At 41.5% G+C, this 19224-nt stretch overlaps 1 protein-coding gene across 7 annotated transcripts in view; it reads right to left on the minus strand.

Annotated features, from left to right (window-relative positions):
- Nucleotides 1–19224, minus strand: part of LOC121287988 (inactive rhomboid protein 1-like) — a 393414-nt gene that overhangs the window by 356972 nt on the left and 17218 nt on the right. For 2 of the 7 annotated variants that reach the window (XM_041206173.1, XM_041206176.1), the window contains exon 2: nucleotides 3280–3512. The exons of the other annotated variants lie outside the window; for them this stretch is intronic. The gene's annotated coding sequence lies outside the window, so the exon portion shown is untranslated. The remainder of the gene's footprint in view (nucleotides 1–3279; nucleotides 3513–19224) is intronic. 7 annotated transcript variants of the gene reach the window in all.

The following is a 19224-nucleotide window of genomic DNA, read 5'->3' on the forward strand; positions in this document are numbered from 1 at the left end:
CTTGGGCTGATTAGCCACATCCTGGTTTATTGTTTTCAGACACTCATCCTTAAGGTTGGGGGAGGTGGGGGGGGGGGGTGTTTAAGACAATTGCCTTCTTTGATTTAAAAAGACCCATTCAATTCAGGAACATCTCCTGATCGTTTCAGGATGGGTGCAGTTGATTACTCTTGGTATCTTTTTGTCCTCGTGAGGCTGTTTTTGAATACAGAAGCCATGTCATCTGACCATCGGTGGACATCTTTGTAACACACTGAAATTAACCTTTTTTAAAAAATGGCCTGGGTCCACATCAAATCAAGTTCATATCTTGAAATTTAGGAATATGATGTATCTTTACTAGGCAAAACAGAGCTGCACATCTCTGTTTAATGATAAACAAGATAAACTGTTACAGTCTAGAAAACTGGACTGAGTTCACCAATCTGAAGTAAGTGATATGGTGTTAAATTCAATTATATCCATTATCAGCTCACTACAAATTGACTAACTAAAAAGCTTCAAATTATGCAACTCAAGTACTGCTTCAATATTATGAAGTTCCATTTACATGAAACACTGTAAAAAAAAGTTACAAAACTCATGTCTTTCGCACAAGAGTCTGAAAACTTCCTGAGGACAGAACAATAGAGACATGATGCAGAGAAAGCTAAAGGCAGGTCCGAACAACAGAGCTGAGAATTTAAATGCAAATGACTAGGTTAGAGATTGCAACTTGGTGAATTAAATTCCTTACACTCCATAATGTTAAATGTTGTTAGTAACTGCATAGAAACCACGGTGCTTTGAGGCTACTATTCAGATTTCAAGTTAAACCGCCAGTTCATTTATCCGTCGCACCAAGTCAAAATTACATTGTGCAAAACCTGGAAACGCCAGTCGTAAAGCCATGACAGACACATGTATCTGTTTCAGTCTTAACAAAATAAAATAAAAAACACGTTGGAAGCTAAACTGAATAACCCTAGAAAAAGGGGTGTGGGGACTATGATGCACAAGTAATTGACACGCAGACAACACGCCAACTTTATGTTGCCTGCTCATTAGAATGATTGCTGCATGCAGCCAGTGCTAACTGTTCTTCAATGGTTACCTGCATCAGCAGGGGGCTGGAAATCTAACGTCTGAGCACCACTTAAAACTAACCTGGATTAATTAAAGGACAGATGCATTGTGGCTGGAGCAGGTGCTGGGAGTCATGCAGGAAGCGAATGTGACCTGGGAGATAGTAAAGAATGGCACAAAATGGGAGAGGGTGGATTTCAAGGTTTTCAGAAGTTGAACTGGAGACCTTGATGGAGCAGGTGGAAAGGAGGGATTTGGTCTATCTGCAGGGGGAGGAGGAAGAGGCTTTCTAGACCCAGTCAAAAGGCAGCAGGAGCAGACAACCATGGCAGTCAATGCCAAGAGACAAGCCCCGAAAACCTGGAAATGGTGCTGCAAGAATTCAATGACCTCACACAAGTGGTTAAGGTCAGTGAATACATTTTCAAATGCCAAATGTCACCAACTGAACCACCAGCCTCAGGCACTCCTCAAATCACCACACCCCCGCCAATCATCTCGATCAATCTCTTTCAATTCATACCTAACATTCATTCTCCACCACACCCTCATACACTTAGCATTGTTGCAAGCCTCACACCCATACCTCACATCTTGCACACATTACCTGCTATTCAACCATGACAGACACATCACCCAAGTACATTACATCACACTCACTAATACACTTCCCTCTCTCTTGTAAGACAATCTGAACCACAACTGGAATCAGCAGGAACCAACTAGGAAGGGGTGAGCCTGCATATCCTAATCACATGGGGGAGACAATGTTGGCCATTATTAGAAGGGTAATTGCTGAGTCCATGGGATCAGCTGAAGATCACATTATCCTCATACCTATTTTTCCTTTTCATATCCCACTTCTTCTTTCCACAATCTCTACTGACTTATAAGCTGCAGATGGTGTAAGTGTGCACTCCCATCACCACCACATCTGCCACCTCCCTTCACCTTATCCTGCCTTTCAGATGCAAGAAATCCAACCAGAGCCTGGCAGTGGAGGAGCAAGATGAGTGTCTGAAGGTGACCAACGTTCTCTCTATGCTGCTCAGTTGCGCAACTCTGCATCAATTCAGGACATAACGTGCAGAGAACATACTGTGCAAGGGAACAGCCTGTTTACAAGCATTTGCTTTAAGATGCGCTCATGTACGGCCATGCTGCAATTTTAAAGGACTTCACAGTGCAGCACAGGCCACAGACAATGAGAACTTAAAGAGAACACCAAGGAGAACACCCTGGCAGAATTTTACAGCCCCTCCGTGGCATATCTCCCCCTGGTGGATACAGCGAGCCATTTAAATCTCCATTCAGTTCAGCAGGACCGTAACATCCTGCTGGGCAGGAGGGGCCATAAAATCCTGGCCACCGTCACTCCAATACACATTCGCAACTACCAGTTCGGATACTGACATTGCATATGTTTAAAGGGTAACATGGAGGCACGATCTGTACATGAGGAGACACCAGGTACAAATGACCTGTAGCCAGGTCAGAGGCTAAGGATAGCACAGGATAGGTACCCTTAATTAAACTTGCCTCTATCACACTCTCAGGCAGCACATTCCAGATCTTAACGACCTACTGCATGAAAGTTATTCCTCATGTTGCCACTGCTTCTTTTGCTAATTACCTTAAAACTGTACCTCTCATTCTCGATCCTTCCACCAATGGGAACAGTTTCTCCTCCTCTATTCTGTTCAGACCACTCATGATTTTGAATACCTCTATCAAATCTCCTCTCAACCTTCCCCCCTCCATAGAAAAACAGTCCCAACTTCTCCAATCTACATAACTGAAGTCCCTCTGTTCTGCGGCCATTCATGTGAATCTTTGCTGCACTGTCTCTAATGCCTTCACAACCTTCCTAAATTTCAGTACCAAAATTAGACACAACACTCCAATTGAGGCCAAACCAGCATCCTATAGAAATTCTACATAACCTCCTCCTCTTGTACTCTATGATCCTATTATTAAAGCCTAGGCTACTGTATGCTTTATTAACTGTTCTCAACCTGTCCTGCCACCTTCAATGACTTAAGCACATATACACCCAGGTCCCTCCGCTTTTACACCCCCTTTAAAATTATACCCTTTATTTTATATTGTTTTTCCTACCAAAACGAACCACTTTACACTTCTCTGCATTGAGTTTCATCTATCACTTGTCCACCCATTCCACTAACTTGATGCCCTTTAGAAGTTCTACATTACCTTTCTCACAGTTCACAATATTTCCTTACAATCCAAGGCTCAAAAGCTCCTTCCAGTTGCCGCAGCAGTTTATGTGTACTTCTTTCAATGTAGAAGATTGTTTTGCGGCTGACAACGTGTTCACCTCTTCCCCTCGGGGGGGCCAAACACAGGTTGACCGATTTACCAACACCTCCTTTCTATCATTTCAATCGTCCACCTTGCTTTCACTCTGCTGTCTTGTCCTTGGCGCCCTGCAATGAAGATTAATGTAAGCTTGAGGAACAGCAACTCATCTTTCAATTAGGCACTTGAGAGCCTTTCTGATAGCATTATATTCTACAATTTCAGACCATAACTTCTGTCCCATTTTGTTACCTCTTCTTTGCAGCTTTAATCTGGTTTTCCCCTGGTTCCTGCTTTCAGACGGCAGCTAATCATCATCCTGCCATTCACACCTCCTCCAGCACATCTTCTGTTTCTTTATTTGTCCCATTGCTAAAAAAAGTTCTAATGAAAGGTCATCAACCTGAAACGTTAACTCTGTTTCTCTCTCCACAGATGCTGCCAGACCTGAGTGTTTTTCCAACATTTTTTGTTTTTATTTCAGGTCATTTCCATGCATGCCCAGGTTGCTGCCCTTATAGCTACTGCTACCAGTGCTCCAAAGGGGCTTTCTGCCCTCTAATAGATTACTAGGATCACTGAAGCACTGCCGAGGGGTGTGGCAGTGGCTCTGTGAAGCATGAACCTGCTGTCCTCTCTCAGGGAGAGGGCACTGGTTCTCCCAGCATTGCTACTCCACCAATATCCTTCCTGTTTCCTTTCAGCCAGCCAGCCAGCCCAACTGCCGCCATTCGTGCTGATATGAAGCAGTGTGAAGCCGGATTTTCTAGGCTTAGAGCCGTTGAAGGGTATATCACACAAGGACATTTGCAGTCACCCCACTGAAAGCCAGTAGCCTCCCACCAGCCATGCTACAGCCACTGGAGTAGCACTGAGTAGGAGCACCAGGCCAGGCAAACGCACATGGAAGAAAGACTCCAAAGGAATGCAGTAGGGTGATTTGTTTATTTTTACGTTGTGGCCAAGTGGATGCTGTGATGGTCAGTGGCAGAGGGGAGATAAGGTGTGTGGGCCTCACTTGATGAGGAATTAGGATTGCAATTACACATACCTCACTAAGAGTAGTTCTTCATGTATAAAGCTGAGGTAGAAAGGGTTGTCTAAGTTGCTGCCTCCTTCTCTCCACCTTCCCCTGTTCCAGCTTCTTGTCCTGTTCTATGTGGCCTTTGTTCATTCTCTCAGTTATGTTCTATTCCAAGGCGACGGCTAACTAGCACACACAAGTCTGGGAGCAGCTTGTTTGTGCTGAAGACGAAGTCAGGGAAAAGATCTTCAGTATTCACCACACCACACTTTAACTTGAAGAATTGTGCAAACAGCCAGGAGAAATTAACCTGCAACTAATTTACAAATAATTGATGATCCCCTTAAACGACGATGGTGGGAGGGTGTCCCTTTCTGCTGTTTAACCTCACTTTGCTGGATATATGTTAAAAGAAGATGTGGCTGGAGTGCTGAGCTCCAAAATGGCAGCAATGGCTTCAAAACTGTACAATATCAACCTTCCAGCAAACTTTACTTGCTTGTATAGTTGCACCTGCACCGCCAATACAGATTTCACTACAGTAAAATTGTGTACATCTGCGCCATTTCAGTCTCTCCAAAACAACTGAGCCCACTTTCATGCTCATCCTTTCCTTTTACAATTCAGCAACAAGGTTTTATCTGGTCGAAGATAACTATTTGACCTTCCGGGAATCAAAATCCACATCACACAAGAAATGATAGCATTCAATTAACAATAAAAAAGACTTTCATATTAAGCTAAAGCAACAATATAAAGTAATTCCTTATAAGACACAAAAGCCATTTTGGGAATGCAGTGAAGCAGAGTATAAATTACTGAAGAGTAGACTGAGTGACACCAGATTATATTTACCCAGAAGTTTGAAAGACAGGTGGTTAATAAGGAACTCACATCGCAAGTTGGTCAATTTTCACATCAGTGAAGGAACATTGAACCCAGGGGCTGTGAATTCTCCAAGGCTCAGTATCACTTTACCCTTCTTACAAGGGGCTAAAAGTGTTCCAATGGCCAGTATGTGTATATAAAGGAGAGCCAACACAGATTTCCTAAGGCCAAATAATGTTTGCCTAACGTGATTGATGAGGTAACAGTGAGAATGGATCAGAGCAATGCAGTTGATGTTCACATATATAGACTTTCAAAAGGCATTTGACTTAAATACCACATAATAGGCTTGCTAGCAAAGTTAAAGCCCATCGGATATAAACAGCAGTAGCAACATGGAGTGAAAAACAACTAAGGGATAGTTGTGGTGAATGGCTACTTTTCAGACTGGATGGAGCTATGCAATGCTGTTCTCCAGGGTTCACTACAAAGACCACCTCTGTTTTTGATACACATTAAATGATTTGGACTTCAGGGTACAAAGTGCGATTTCAAATTGTGCAAGTAACATAAAACTTCGAAATGTAGCCAACAGTGAGAAAGATGGTGAATATCAAGGCAAACAGGCTGGTGGAATGGATGAACACATTAATTTCAACACAAAAGTAACAAAAGTATGAGGTGATGCATTTGGTAGGAAGAATAAGTAGAGACGATACATACTAAATGGTAAAATTTTAAAGGTGATGCAAGCACAGACACCTGGAAGCTGTTGGTGCACAAATCTTTGAAGATGGCAGGACAAGTTACCAAAACGGTTAATAAAGCAGATGGATCTTGGCTTTTACAAAGAAAAAAATTATACAGTACAAAAGCCAGGGAGTTATGCTGAACCTTTTTAAAACACTAGTTCAACCCCAGCTGCAGTACTGCGTCCAATTGGAGGCAACCCACCCTCGGAAGGACGTAAAGGCTTTGGGGAGGGTACAGAAGAGATTTACTAGAATGATTCCAGGGCTGAAGGGTTACAGCTACCTGGAGAGACTGGAGAAACTGGAGTTGATCTCCTTGGAGCTGAGAGGACAAAGAGGAGATTTATAGAGATATTTAAAATCATAAAGGGCTTGGATAATTTCACTTCATTTACCCTATTTCCCTGACAGAAAGGCAGGTAACCAGAGGTCACAGGACTAAGATAATTGAAAAAGAACCAGAGACAACAGAGGGGAAAAATTTTAGGTAACAGGTGGTTAGGGCTTGGAATGAATGCACTGCCTGATAGGGTGGGGAAAAGAGATTCAACAACAGCCTTCAAAAAGAATTGGATAAATATCTAAAGGGGAACAAAAAGTGCAGGAATATTGGGATTGCTCTTCAAAAGAGCTGACAGGTTCAATGGCCTGAATGGCCTCCTTCTGTGCTGTTCGATTCCTTATTCTAATATTTATTCAATCAGCACCTAGCATTGCAGTTTTCAATTGTACAGGGATCTCTTCTATAACTGGTCCACTTATTAAAAACCAGGTTACATAGCCTGTGCTATAGGTGCAATCGAAAAGGCATCCACCAGGTCAATTGGGCTAATGTACTAATTGCCACAAGAATGGTGTTTTGAGAATTCGGTACTCAGGCAATATCCAGGCTTGAGCTGACAAGTGGCAAGTAACATTTGTGCCACACAAACGCCAGGCAATGACCATCTCCAAAAAGAGAGATCTAACCATCACCTCTTGTCATTAAATGGCATTACCATCACTGAATCCTCCACTATCAAAATCCTGGGGTTATCATTGCCCAGAAAATGAACTGGGCCAGCTTTATAAATACTGCGGCTACATAAGCAGTTCAGATGCTAGGAATCCTGCGATGAGTAACTCACCTCCCGAGTCCCCAAAGCCTGTCCAACATCTACAAGGCACAAGTCAGGAGTGTGATGGAACACTCCCCATTTCCCTGGATGAGTGCAGCTCCAAAAACACTCCAGAAGTTCAATACCATCCAGTACAAAGCAACCCGCTTGATTGGCACCCTATCCACATTTGCTTCCTTCAGCACTGATGTATGTTAGCAGCAGTACGTACCATCTACAAAATGTACTGCAGAAACTTACCAAGGTTCCTTAGACGGCACCTTCCAAACCCACGACCGCTACCACCTTGGACAAGGCATGCAGACACATAGGAACACCACCACCTGGAAGTTCCCCATCAAATCACACACCGTCCTGACTTGGAAATATATTGCTGTTCTTTCACTGCCGCTGGGTCAAAATCCTGGAACTCCCTCCCTAACAGCACTGTGGGTGTACCTACACCACAGGGACTGCAGCAGTTCAAGCTGGCAGCTCACTACCACATCCCATAAATGAATGAAAGACATTTTCCTGTATTTGCCCACCTAAGAGGACATTCGTCATTCAACAATTTAAAAAAACACTTTCCTTAATTATACAATTGTTCTGCTTTAGGTAGCTCACCCTGTTGTCCAGAGGATAAGGACCCCTAAGAATGTTTCAATATTCACAGAACACCTAATAATCATTGTTCTGAAGTGTATCGTGTGGGAATATGTAAATATGCATAATTTACAAAGGGAATCAGAATATACGTGTGTGCGTACACGTACATGTGTGTAAGACAGAGTTTGTGCAAATGCCTGATGCTGATTATTTTAAAATCACAACCCAGTCTTCTGGTTTCTTAAATCACCACCACCATTCTAGCACAGGAAACTAAACTTGTAGATACAGGAAGTTTCAGTTTGTAAATGATCCTCTATCCCGTACTTCTCCCATGGGATGAATTCAGAACAGATTTGCAAAGATCCTTCCTTTCCCCTGCACCCTCCATCAGATGAGAAACATAACACACAAGGTATGCAATATCTTCCAGCACTTCGCAGTAGCAGGAATTGAGAGATCATATTCAATTCAGGTCATGGTTCCATGATTTGTGTAAGAACTCAAATGCACATTTCCATATGGAGGTACTTCAAAATTTACAGTTGAATGAGCAAAAGATTCATTTCACATACACGTTATGTAAGCTTTGCAGCCAGACATAAAAACAAAAAACAATTTTTCAAGTCAGACATAAACATGCACATTAAGCAATATTTGCATTGCATCCCATTTTTATTTAATACGATCATATAAGCTTGTCAATACTGCAAATAAGGAAAATTACCTTACTCTATCAAGTAACAATATTGTTTAATTTTGGAAGCATTCAATTACCACAAGTCTACCTTTGCAGGTAAAACCAGATTTTTAAACAGCTTAGAAGAATTTCAAAGGTTATTCATTAATCAAGGACAATGACCTCTCCTGCTTCCAATGGCTCCTACTCTTCCTACAGTCATTACTGGAAGAAAATTCAACAGGAAGATGCACTGCTCAAGCAGTCTCACCGCACGCCCATACATGTTTGATGCAAAGATGATTACTTGCAGATGCAGAGGCTCCTGTGGTGGTCTAACTGCAGGAAATGTCTCAACAATTTACTTTGTCACTCACAGCAAGGTGAAAATTGATGCAGGGAAGCAAAATTCTGAAAATTCTGTCACCATTCTGTGAAACACTATATATAACAGACAATGTAGACAAAGTAACTTCTACAACCACCAGGCACATCAGTGCTAAGCCAGACTTTATCCAACATCTACAATAATGGGATTTCTGCAGGAGGCAGGGTCATCAGGAGCAAGAATGCAGACCGATTTTTCTCTCTCTTTCCAGCAAGTGACAGGAAGGGCAACTGCAGTCACTCCTTCATTTGTCTCACCCAAGGCAAATCAACTCAACACAGATGGAGTTGCTTTCTGCCCAATTTTAGATAGCTCTGGGGTAGGGGCAGAAAGGTGGCTGGGGTACTATTCTGAGCTCTCTGCCAATAATATTCACTTCAGGAATTTTCCTTAGTTTTTCTATTTAGCCCTCCTCTCCAGCCTCCATGGAGCCATTCAGTTCCATTCCCCATTCCCCAGCTGCAGGCTCAGGACATGCAGCCGACATTTTCCTACCCTCCTTAAAACAGACTCCCTGGCACCAGTGAGGGTCTCTCCCTATCCACCAAAGAATTCAACTGGTTAAAGAAAAAATACTGTGGATGCTGGAAATCCGAAACAAAAACAAAAATTGCTGGAAAAACTCAGCAGGTCTGACAGCATCTGTAGAGAGAAAGACAGAGTTAATGTTTCGAGTCCATATGACTGTTCTTCAGAGCTAAAGAGAAGTAAAAGTGTGTTGAAATCTATACTGTTTAAGGAGAGATTGCAAAAGATGTCATAAACAAAAAGGTCAAAGGGGAATTAATGATGGTGGTACCGGCTAAAGGAGGTGCTAATGGTGACATTTAAGAGTAGAAAGTAAAATGTGATAATAGCCAGACCAGGGTCACCATTAGCACCTCCTTTAGCCAGTACCACCGCCATTAACACCCATTTGACCTTTTGTTTATGACATCTTTCACAATCTCTCTTTTGCCTCAATCTATCACTGGCCTTCATTCCAACTTCACCCATTCCTCTCCCCTTAAGCAGTGTATATTTCACCGCAGTTTTACTTCTCTTTAGCTCTGAAGAAGAGTCATACGGACTCGAAACATTAACTTTGTCTTTCTCTCCACAGGTACTGTCAGACCTGCTGAGTTTTTCCAGCATTTTTAGTTTTTGTTAAAGAATTCGGCTGGACCTGGAGACATTGCTGATTTTGCAGCAGGGCCATCAGGAGAGCAAAATTCTCACAACAACATGACATCAGTTTTCAGACAAAACAGAGCCCACCTCACCGCAAACATTTTCCAGTTTGTAAAATATTACAGGGAAATGCGATTTATCCAAAATAATCAGGTTCCCTTTTCCTTTGGTCAACCACCAAAAATGTAAACCCGCTGAAAAGCAGCTGAGAAGTCCGCAAAGGTAAATTTTCTCTTTGCTGTTAATAGGCACTCGCTCTCTCCCTGCAGGAACCCACCCCACTATGTCCAAAAAGCTTAGGTACGCATAAGCAAAAGCCAAGATTCAGGAATGTTTAATTGTGCAGATGGCCAACACAGAGTTTAAACCACTAAATCAAAGTTTACAATCACAGAACAAAGGTAAGTTTCCCATTGCCAGAGCAGCTGAGAACATCGATTTGCAAAGCTCTCTCGAGCATAGGAAGAAGAATCCCAATCCTCACTGACATTGCATTAATAGACAAAGCCACCTGATCAATCAGTAAACAAGCCTTAACCTGCCTAATTCTGAAATCCAGCCTTCTGGACTGAATATTGAGTTCAACAATTTTAGATCATGAACTCTCTCCTCCATCCCCAGCCCCTTTCCGATCCCCCCTTTTTTTCCAATAATTTATACAGATTTTCTTTTCCCACCTATTTCCATTATTTTTAAATGTATTTCCATCCATTGTTTTATCTCTATCTTTTAGCCTATTTCGATCCCTTCGCCCCACCCCACCCCCACTAGGGCTATCTGTACCGTGTTCGTCCTGCTTTCTACCCTGAATGTCACCTATTAGCACATTCATTAGATAATATCACCACCTTCAACACCTCTTTGTCCTTTTGTGTGTGACATCTTTTGGTTATCTCCACCTATCACTGGCCCTCTATCCAACTCTACTTGTCCCACCCTCCACACCCACCCCCCCCACACCCTTAAACCAGCTTATATTTCACCTCTTTTCTATTTTTCCTTAGTTCTGTTGAAGAGTCATATGGACTCGAAACGTTAACTGTGTTCCTCTCCGCAGATGCTACAAGACCTGCTGAGTTTTACGAGGTATTTTTATTTTTGTTTTGGATTTCCAGCATCTGCAGTTTTTTGCTTTTATTTTAATTCAGAAATCTGTTCAGAGTGCAGCACGGGGGCTTAACTCAGTTACAAAATTCCAACATAATTTAGGAGCCATCTTGACTCCAAAGAAACTTATCACCAGGAGTAAGTCACAATTTGGTTATTAGGCGACTGATAAGAGATCTTGTTGTGGGGGGACAGCAGACACTGGGGAACTCCTTACGAGTTAGAAAAACAAAATGCTGGAAATACTCAATAGGTCCAGTAGCATCAGTGGAGAAAGAGACCGATTTAATATTGAGTCGAGTATGTCTGTTCTTCAGAACTGAAGGGAGGGAGAAATGCAATAGTTTTCAGGGGTTTTAACCAATCACATTTCTACCCCACTTCAGTTCCAAAGATGATTCATATTCAACTCAATTAACTTTTTCTCTTTCCACAGATACTGCCAGACCCGGTGAGTATTTCCAGCACTTTGTTTTTATTTCAGATTTCCAGGATCTGCGCATTTTGCTTTTATTTTAGCGGTTCACTCCTTATGAATAGTAGGTTGAGGAGCACTTGTCTGATTCCATCAATATCATCCTCCTGACTTCAACTGCAACCCAAATAATGTTCCCACCTGTTGGCATGGTGGAAAATCTACAGTGGCTGCTTGTCCTCTGCTCACTGAATCAGGTACAACAGTATTTTATCTCATATCAGTCTCCAGGTAACAAATACCAGCAGTCATCCAAGACTCTAGGTTTCCTTAATAGTAACACAACAAATATTCACTCTTAGTATGGTAAAAGGAGCTATGTGGCATTGATTTTAATGTTATAGGATTCAGGTCCAAAGTCTCAAAAGAGGCTTACTCATCAGTAATGGCTAAATCCATGTTTCTATGTGAGGAGATTTGGCAAAGATACCCTCTCTGGAATCCTCAATTGCAGTGATAGGTTGGTGTAAATTGGAAGCCTCTCTCCTGCTTTCCTCTTCATGTTTTGCCACAAATTCTGTTTAAGATATACTGGGTCTAGTCTTTCAAACATCCCGGTCAAAAAAGGATGACACCACCATTGATTTCAAGGATGACTTTTGAAAATGTTCGTTATTTTGCTTCCAATGCTTCTTAATCAATATTCAAACTCCCAAACCAGACAGCTTATCTAGAAATGGTGCCAATACTTGTCACTCATTCCTGCCATTCTCTGGGCTTTTGCCAATAACTGAAGTCTGGTGCTCTCCAACAAACCCATGAAGGGATCTTTGTCTGTCGAAAGACTGCATTATACTGATTTGGCATCTGATCCAACAGGCACTTGTAATACCCCATCTGCATGGAGGTTGGAAAAGTCAGTGGAATATGCTGCACATACCGAAGGCCTTAATGAGCCAGATCACTGGGAGGTTTTGATCAATGCCAACTTTCTTCTGGACTACACCAAAAGGAGATTAAATGCACTCTTTCTCTTCTCCTTTCAGTGACATTAAAGTTCCAACGTAGATCACCTCTGTGGCCAAACAGCTCCCCCGCATTGGCTCAGATTGAAATGAAATACAACTTATCTTTGCACAATAACACAAAAAGCAGATTAAAATTCTCACATCAACCTTATTTCTTAACAAAATAGGTGTGCATTTTTTTTAATGGTTATGAAGACAGACTAACCAACTACCTATTGCATTCTGCCTTTGGATAGCAACATCAATGCCTACATACATGCAAAATACAAGTTAGGAGCAGGAATAGGCCATTCAACCCTTCACGCCTACTCCGCCATTCAATAAGATTATGGCTGATCTGGCAGTAATCTCCCACCTACCCCCGATAACCCTTCAACCCCGTTTATCAACAATCTATCTACATCTGCCTTGAAATAATTCAAAGGCTATGCTTCCTCTGCTTTTTGAGAAAGGGAGTTCCAAAGACTCACTACCCTCAGAAAAAAATTCTTCTCATCTCTGTCTTAAGTGGGTGACGCCTTTTTTTAAACAATGACCACTTGTTCTAGATTCTTCCACAGCAGGAAACATCCTCTCCACCCTGTCAAGACCCCTCAGGATCGTAAAGGTTTCAATCAAGTCACCTCTTACTCTTCTAAACTCCAGCGGATCCAGCCTGTCCAACCTTTCCTCGTAAGATAACCTGCCCATTCCAGGTATTAGTCTAAGAAACCTTCTCTGAACTGATTCTAATGTATTCACATCCTTCCCTAAATATGGACACCAATACTGGATGCAGTACAGTCTCACCAATGCCCTATACAACTGAATAACCTCCTTACTTTTATATTCAATTCCCCTTACAATAAACAATAGCATTCTATTCACTTTCCTAATTACTTGCTGTAACTTCGCACTAGCCTTTTGCGGTTCATGCACTCAGGACACCCAGATCCTTCCGCATCTCAGAGCTCTACAATCTCTCACCATTTAGATAATACGCCACTTTTTTATTCTTCCTGCCAAAATGGACAATTTCACATTTTCCCGCATTATACTCCATTTGCCAGATATTTGTCCACTCACTTACCCTATCTATATCTTTTTGTAGCCCTCTTATGTCATCTTCACAACTTACTTTCCTACCTATCTTTGTGTCATCAACAAATTTAGCAACCATACCTCTGCCCCTTCATCCAAGTCATTCCTGTCTCAATCCTTTTGAAATAATGTATGTGTGAATACACTTTGCTTTAAAAACATTTAAATGCAACTCTTCCAAATCCTCCCTGTGGAAAAAGGAGCAGGAAATCACAAATCATAGGGTCTGACAACATTGTATGGAGCAGAAAATGGGTCATAGTTGTAATGCAATTGCTAATATGCAGAATAATTTCATTTTATTTTTACACATAAGGAATTTTATTTTCGTATGGACTAAAGAAAGACTTGCACCCAGATAGCACTTTTCATGACTACTGGACATGTCAGTGCTTTACAACAAATGAAGCACTTTTAAAGTGCAGTCACTGTTGTAATGTAAGGAACACAGCAGCCAAATTGTGCACAAGCAAGCTCCCACACACAGCAAATGTGATAATGACCCAAATAATGCTTTTTGTGATGTTGATTGAGGGATAAATATTGGCCAAGATACCAGGAATAACTCCCCTGCTCTTTTTTGAAATAATGCTATGGGATCTTTTACATCCACCGTAGCAGGCAGATGGGGATCTCGGTTTAAAGTTTCAGCCAAACGACAGAAGCCTCCAACAGCGCAGTGCTCCCTCATTCCTGCACTGGAGTATCAGTATAGCTCATAGGGATCAAAGTGAAATAAATAAAATTGAAAAGTTACCTGCAATCGCAAAAGATAAACAAAGCAGAAGTCAACAACTGGATTCTCAATCAACCAAAATCTGCACAAAGCTATTGATTCAGAAGTCAGTGTCTATCAGGTTCCCAAACCGCAGTGAACTGGGAATTTAAATAGCCCCAAAACTTAACATAACTCAAGACATTAGACACAATAAAAGGTTAATGTGTCTATAAAACAACACAGCTGGAAATGTTCTTTGTTGTAAAATAACAGGTGAGAGTCATTCAACAATTTCCACCAACTATCTTCAAAGTTTTTTTTTTAAAGTTGATGAATTTTTTCCAGGACTGTGCTGCACCAATTCAGCCCCACAGCCCTCCAAAATGGTTTGTATTACTGACTCTGAAGTGCTCACACATGAAAGACCAGATGGCATCACATTTTCAAAAATGTAGACTTGAGACATCCTTTCGACTGCAACTTTTAAGGCAACAGACATAGCATTTTGTGGTATTTGTATTTTGGTAACCTAGGGCATGGATCAGTGGGATATGGCTTTTGTTTCATTATTCGCAGAGTGCCCATTCTGTGGAATGTGCTCAGTGGGAGGTAAAGTATTCCTCCACACCTGCTGGCATTTAACACATCAGCAGCCTTGGCAACAGCCAGTGGGCAGGTAGGTGTGTAACTCAGAGAAACCAGGCATAGCATTGAAAGAGAAAATACAAAATAAAATGAAGGATTTGAAAAATACATTTTCAGTTAACTCATAACGATGTGCCACCGATCGGAAAGTTCCAACAACAGTGTGACACATATGATTTTTGGACCAATTTCCTACCGCAAGGATTTGGAGAAAGGTTTCAGATGAAATGGCATGAAATATAGAGCTCTCAATACTTGAAGGGGTCTTGCTGACTTGAGGGGGCGGACCAATTGGGTCGATTTTGACCACCACTGCGGCAGGTGAGGGTGGCCAGCAAGTAACTCACGCAATAATTCTATGAGACTTCAAAAGGTACAAATTGAGGGGTCTGGAGCGATTCAACTACAACAGGGCCAAGGGAAAGGCAGACAGAAAGCTAATCTCTCACAAGAACACAAAAACACAAGAATTAGGAGCAGGAGTAGACCGTTCAGCCCTTGGAGCTGCTCTGCCACTTGATCAGACCATGGCTAATCCATTTGGGGCCTCAACTCCACTTTCCTGTCTGACCCCCCATAACCTTTGACTCCCTTGTCGATAAAAAAATCTGTTGAACTCAGTCTTGAATATATTCAATGACTCAGCCTCCGCTGCTCCCTGGGGAAAGAGAATTCCAAAGTCCAACAACTCTCAGAAAACGTTTCTCCTAATCTGCATCTTAAATGGGAGACCCCTAATTTTTAAACTATATCCCCTAGTACTTGATTCCCCACAAGGGGAAAACATCCTCGTAGCATCCACCCCATCAAGTTCCCTCAGGATCCTTTTTGTTTCAATAAGATCACCTCTCATTCTTCTAAACTCCAATGGGTATAGGCCCTACATGTTCAACCTTTGCTCATAAGATAATCCCTTCGTCCCAGGAATCATTTGTGTGAACCTTCTCTGAACTGCTTCTAATGCAATTACATCCTTTCTTAAGTAAGGAGACCAAAACTGCACACACTACTCCAGATGTAGTCTAACTGAGAGAGTGTATTCAATTAAGCAGGTGTTTGGAAAGCAGGTCTACCTCACACTTTTTTTGCAGGATGAAATACCCCAATGCATCTTACCTGCTCAAAAAGGGGCTATGGGAGGCCATATTTCGCGCTACCAGTTTGAGGCATTTAGGTAGGTTCTTCATAGCTGATTCATCTATTTGGTAGATAGTTAGGTAGAGGCAGTACACAGCAAAACTTAGCAATGGCTATTATCTCCAAGATGAATCTGGGGAAGAACACTGGTCCAGGCACAAGTATCGGCCCAGCAGTTTGAGAGGTCCTCGGGGCTGAAAGGATCCACTGCACGTTGGCATTGTGGCTTGGTTGTGAAAGTCATACATGGCTTAGGCACATGGGACCTATCCTGGGGCAGAGGATGGTTCATGTTTGATCTTTTTCCAGAAATGATTTGGGGAAAAATAGTAACTTTAAAAGGAGAATTCACACGAGGTGGTTGAGAAAAAGTCAAAAGGTGATTGAAAAGTTCATTTTCCCCAAGACAATGTACAATTTATTAATTTGACTTTACACCCAATGGTGTCTGGCAGGCCATCCTCATGGGTTACTGAAACAAAAAACAGAAAATGCTGGAAAAACTCAGCTGGTCTAACAGCATCTGTGGAAAAAAAAGAGTTAATGTTTCGAGTTCTTATGACTTTCCTTCAGAGTAAAGAGAAGTAAAATGTAATGAAATTTATACTGTTTAAGGGGAGTGGAGCGGGTGACGCTGGATAGAAGGCCAATATTAGGTTCCTTATGAGTTATTAGGGTTGTTTTCCTACCTACAGGATCTTCCCTTGAACAGCATGAAGAAATGAAAGGGTTTTCAGGCTGATTCTCAAACCCAATCGACCCAGCATGAACAGTCTTCCCCTAATGGTCTTTATGCCAGCTGATAGTGTCATTTTATGGGCTTCCACACTCACAAGATGAGGGTCAACTCACACCAAGTTGACACAAGTATTCCACAGGATATCAACACGGAATTCAGTGCTGGAGCTCATGGGCCCACCCACCCGGACTGTCTACAGCAGTGTGCAAATCCTAATCCTTCTGACCCAGAGCCTGGGAGCCTCAAAGCCAATACAAGCACACTGTTTTTCTCAGGTTATGAATATAGAGTCATTGGCAGTCTATCCCAACTTTCAACAGAGAGTGAGCTTTCTCTAATCAAAAAGGAGAATGCTGGGGGAGTTATGAGTTCCACTGATGTGAGGAAGTATAGTGAGTTCTTTACTTTGCATTATTACACAGGGAAATGTTGTACTGATTGAATAAGCAAGTCCAATCATAATCAGTTCTGAAGAATCATACAGACTCAAAACACTAACTCTGTTTCTCTCTCCACAGATGCTGCCCAGGCATGCTGAGTTTTTCTAGCATTTTCTGTTTTTTTCCAATCATAACTATTGATCTGAATGTTCACTGATTGTAAAATAAAGCAGCTTAATTAACATTAGGCCTTGTTTTGCCAAATATATTCTCAGTCCAGCTTTAAAAAATTGGGGGAGTATTCAGGACTAATTGTAATCTGAACTGGATATTCAATTCTTTACTATGTGGATATTGGGCAGTATGTATCAATTCCAGCATATGAGGTGGTGCTTTGCTCCTAGGAGAGACTGCTGTCACTTAGCCTGAGAAGATATCTTCAGCGACCCCAAATTTATAAAATTTCCTGTTTGTAATTATCAGGGCTACTTAAGCTAAACATAAATTGCAGAGATTTGAGGCGCCCCAGGTGTTAGACCTCCAATCTCATTCACAAAGACAGCACCGAGGGAGGAGGCTTTGCAGCTAAGTTTGGGCTGCTGCTGGCAATGCACATTTGTACACTTCCCAGCAATTGGTAATTTTTCCCCCGAGTTGCTGCTCTTACTGAGATGAGCTGACAGACTGAAAATTGAACATGGAGCCTCCTTGTATGTATGCCTCAATATTAATAGTTGCCATTACTCATTACCATTGAGAGCGTTTTGAATAATTTTTTTAAGACCGCTGTTTCAACGTTTCTTGAAATCTTATTTACAGTTTAATCCAGTAATCTTCTGCAAAGAAAATATGCCTTACAGCTTAAGCGAACCTTATCTTAGTCAGAGGTACTGCTGCTTGAAGTAATTGGTCTCAATTAATCGCAAGCGTAATCCTTCAAACATAAAATCTTCTAGATTTCCCTACAATAGTGAAAACACGTCAAAGGTACTTAAACACTTTACAGCCATTTAGGAGCATCCTGAGTTTGGAAATGGCACTATGTGACCACAAGTTCTTGGTAATTTATTAAAAAGTAATAATGAGAAGAAAACCATACCAATACATTATACACTTCAGCCCTTAACAAGAGGCCATCTTGTGTTTCCATTAATGCTCATGTCACAATAGGTTTGGCAGAGGCTCGAACTGTGGGTCTTAATTACATTTTGAAATATATAATTTACAGAAGCTCATAGGTAGCCAGGGTGATGAATGCTATTATTATACAGAAGTACCTTAATTATTGTTTCAGAACAGAGAACAGTCAACATGCATCGCTCAGCAAATACCTGCAGCAGGAAGTCTGCATAAGAGTATTCCTGAGGCACACAAATTTAGCTGATGGAAAAGTTTACTCTTTATCAATGCATTGTCTATGACTAAACAGGAGTATTTCTTAATAAACTGCAGGGTTGAACCAGGGGAAAAGATCCATAACCCCACTTGCAGTCATAACAAGCCACATATGCACATATTAAACATTTGTGAAACGTTGCAGCATTGCTGCTGACCCTGGTGAATACTTCAACAAAATGATGACAACTCATCTGAAAATTCCAGCATAATGTAATGCTCCTGAATGTAAACTCCCTGTGAGAACCCAAGTGGGACATATTCAGATGAATGTCATCTATTGACTTGTCCATCCATCAGCACTACATGAATGGATTGAGGCAGAATGTGGAGGTGTTCACAGAATACTTTACATACTTTGCTCACAATAGCATACCACACCCTTGTGTATTTTTAAAAATTACTGCCAACTGATCTCCTATGATTGTAATCATTGAAAAAGGAAAGAAGAGATTCAACTTCAGTACCTCTGAATCTGAGCAGTGGGGAGAAAAATAGAAAATCTAATGTATTAAGGCACTAATACATTAGTTGTGCAATTCCTATCCTGATAATTCAGTGCAGCACTGAGGTAGAACTGCACTCTTCAACATGTCATCTTTCAGATAAAACATTAACCTGGGTCCCGTCTGCCATCGTGGGTCATTAT

Source organism: Carcharodon carcharias, chromosome 15, assembly GCF_017639515.1.
Source record: "Carcharodon carcharias isolate sCarCar2 chromosome 15, sCarCar2.pri, whole genome shotgun sequence".
Classification (NCBI taxonomy): Eukaryota; Metazoa; Chordata; class Chondrichthyes; order Lamniformes; family Lamnidae; genus Carcharodon; species Carcharodon carcharias.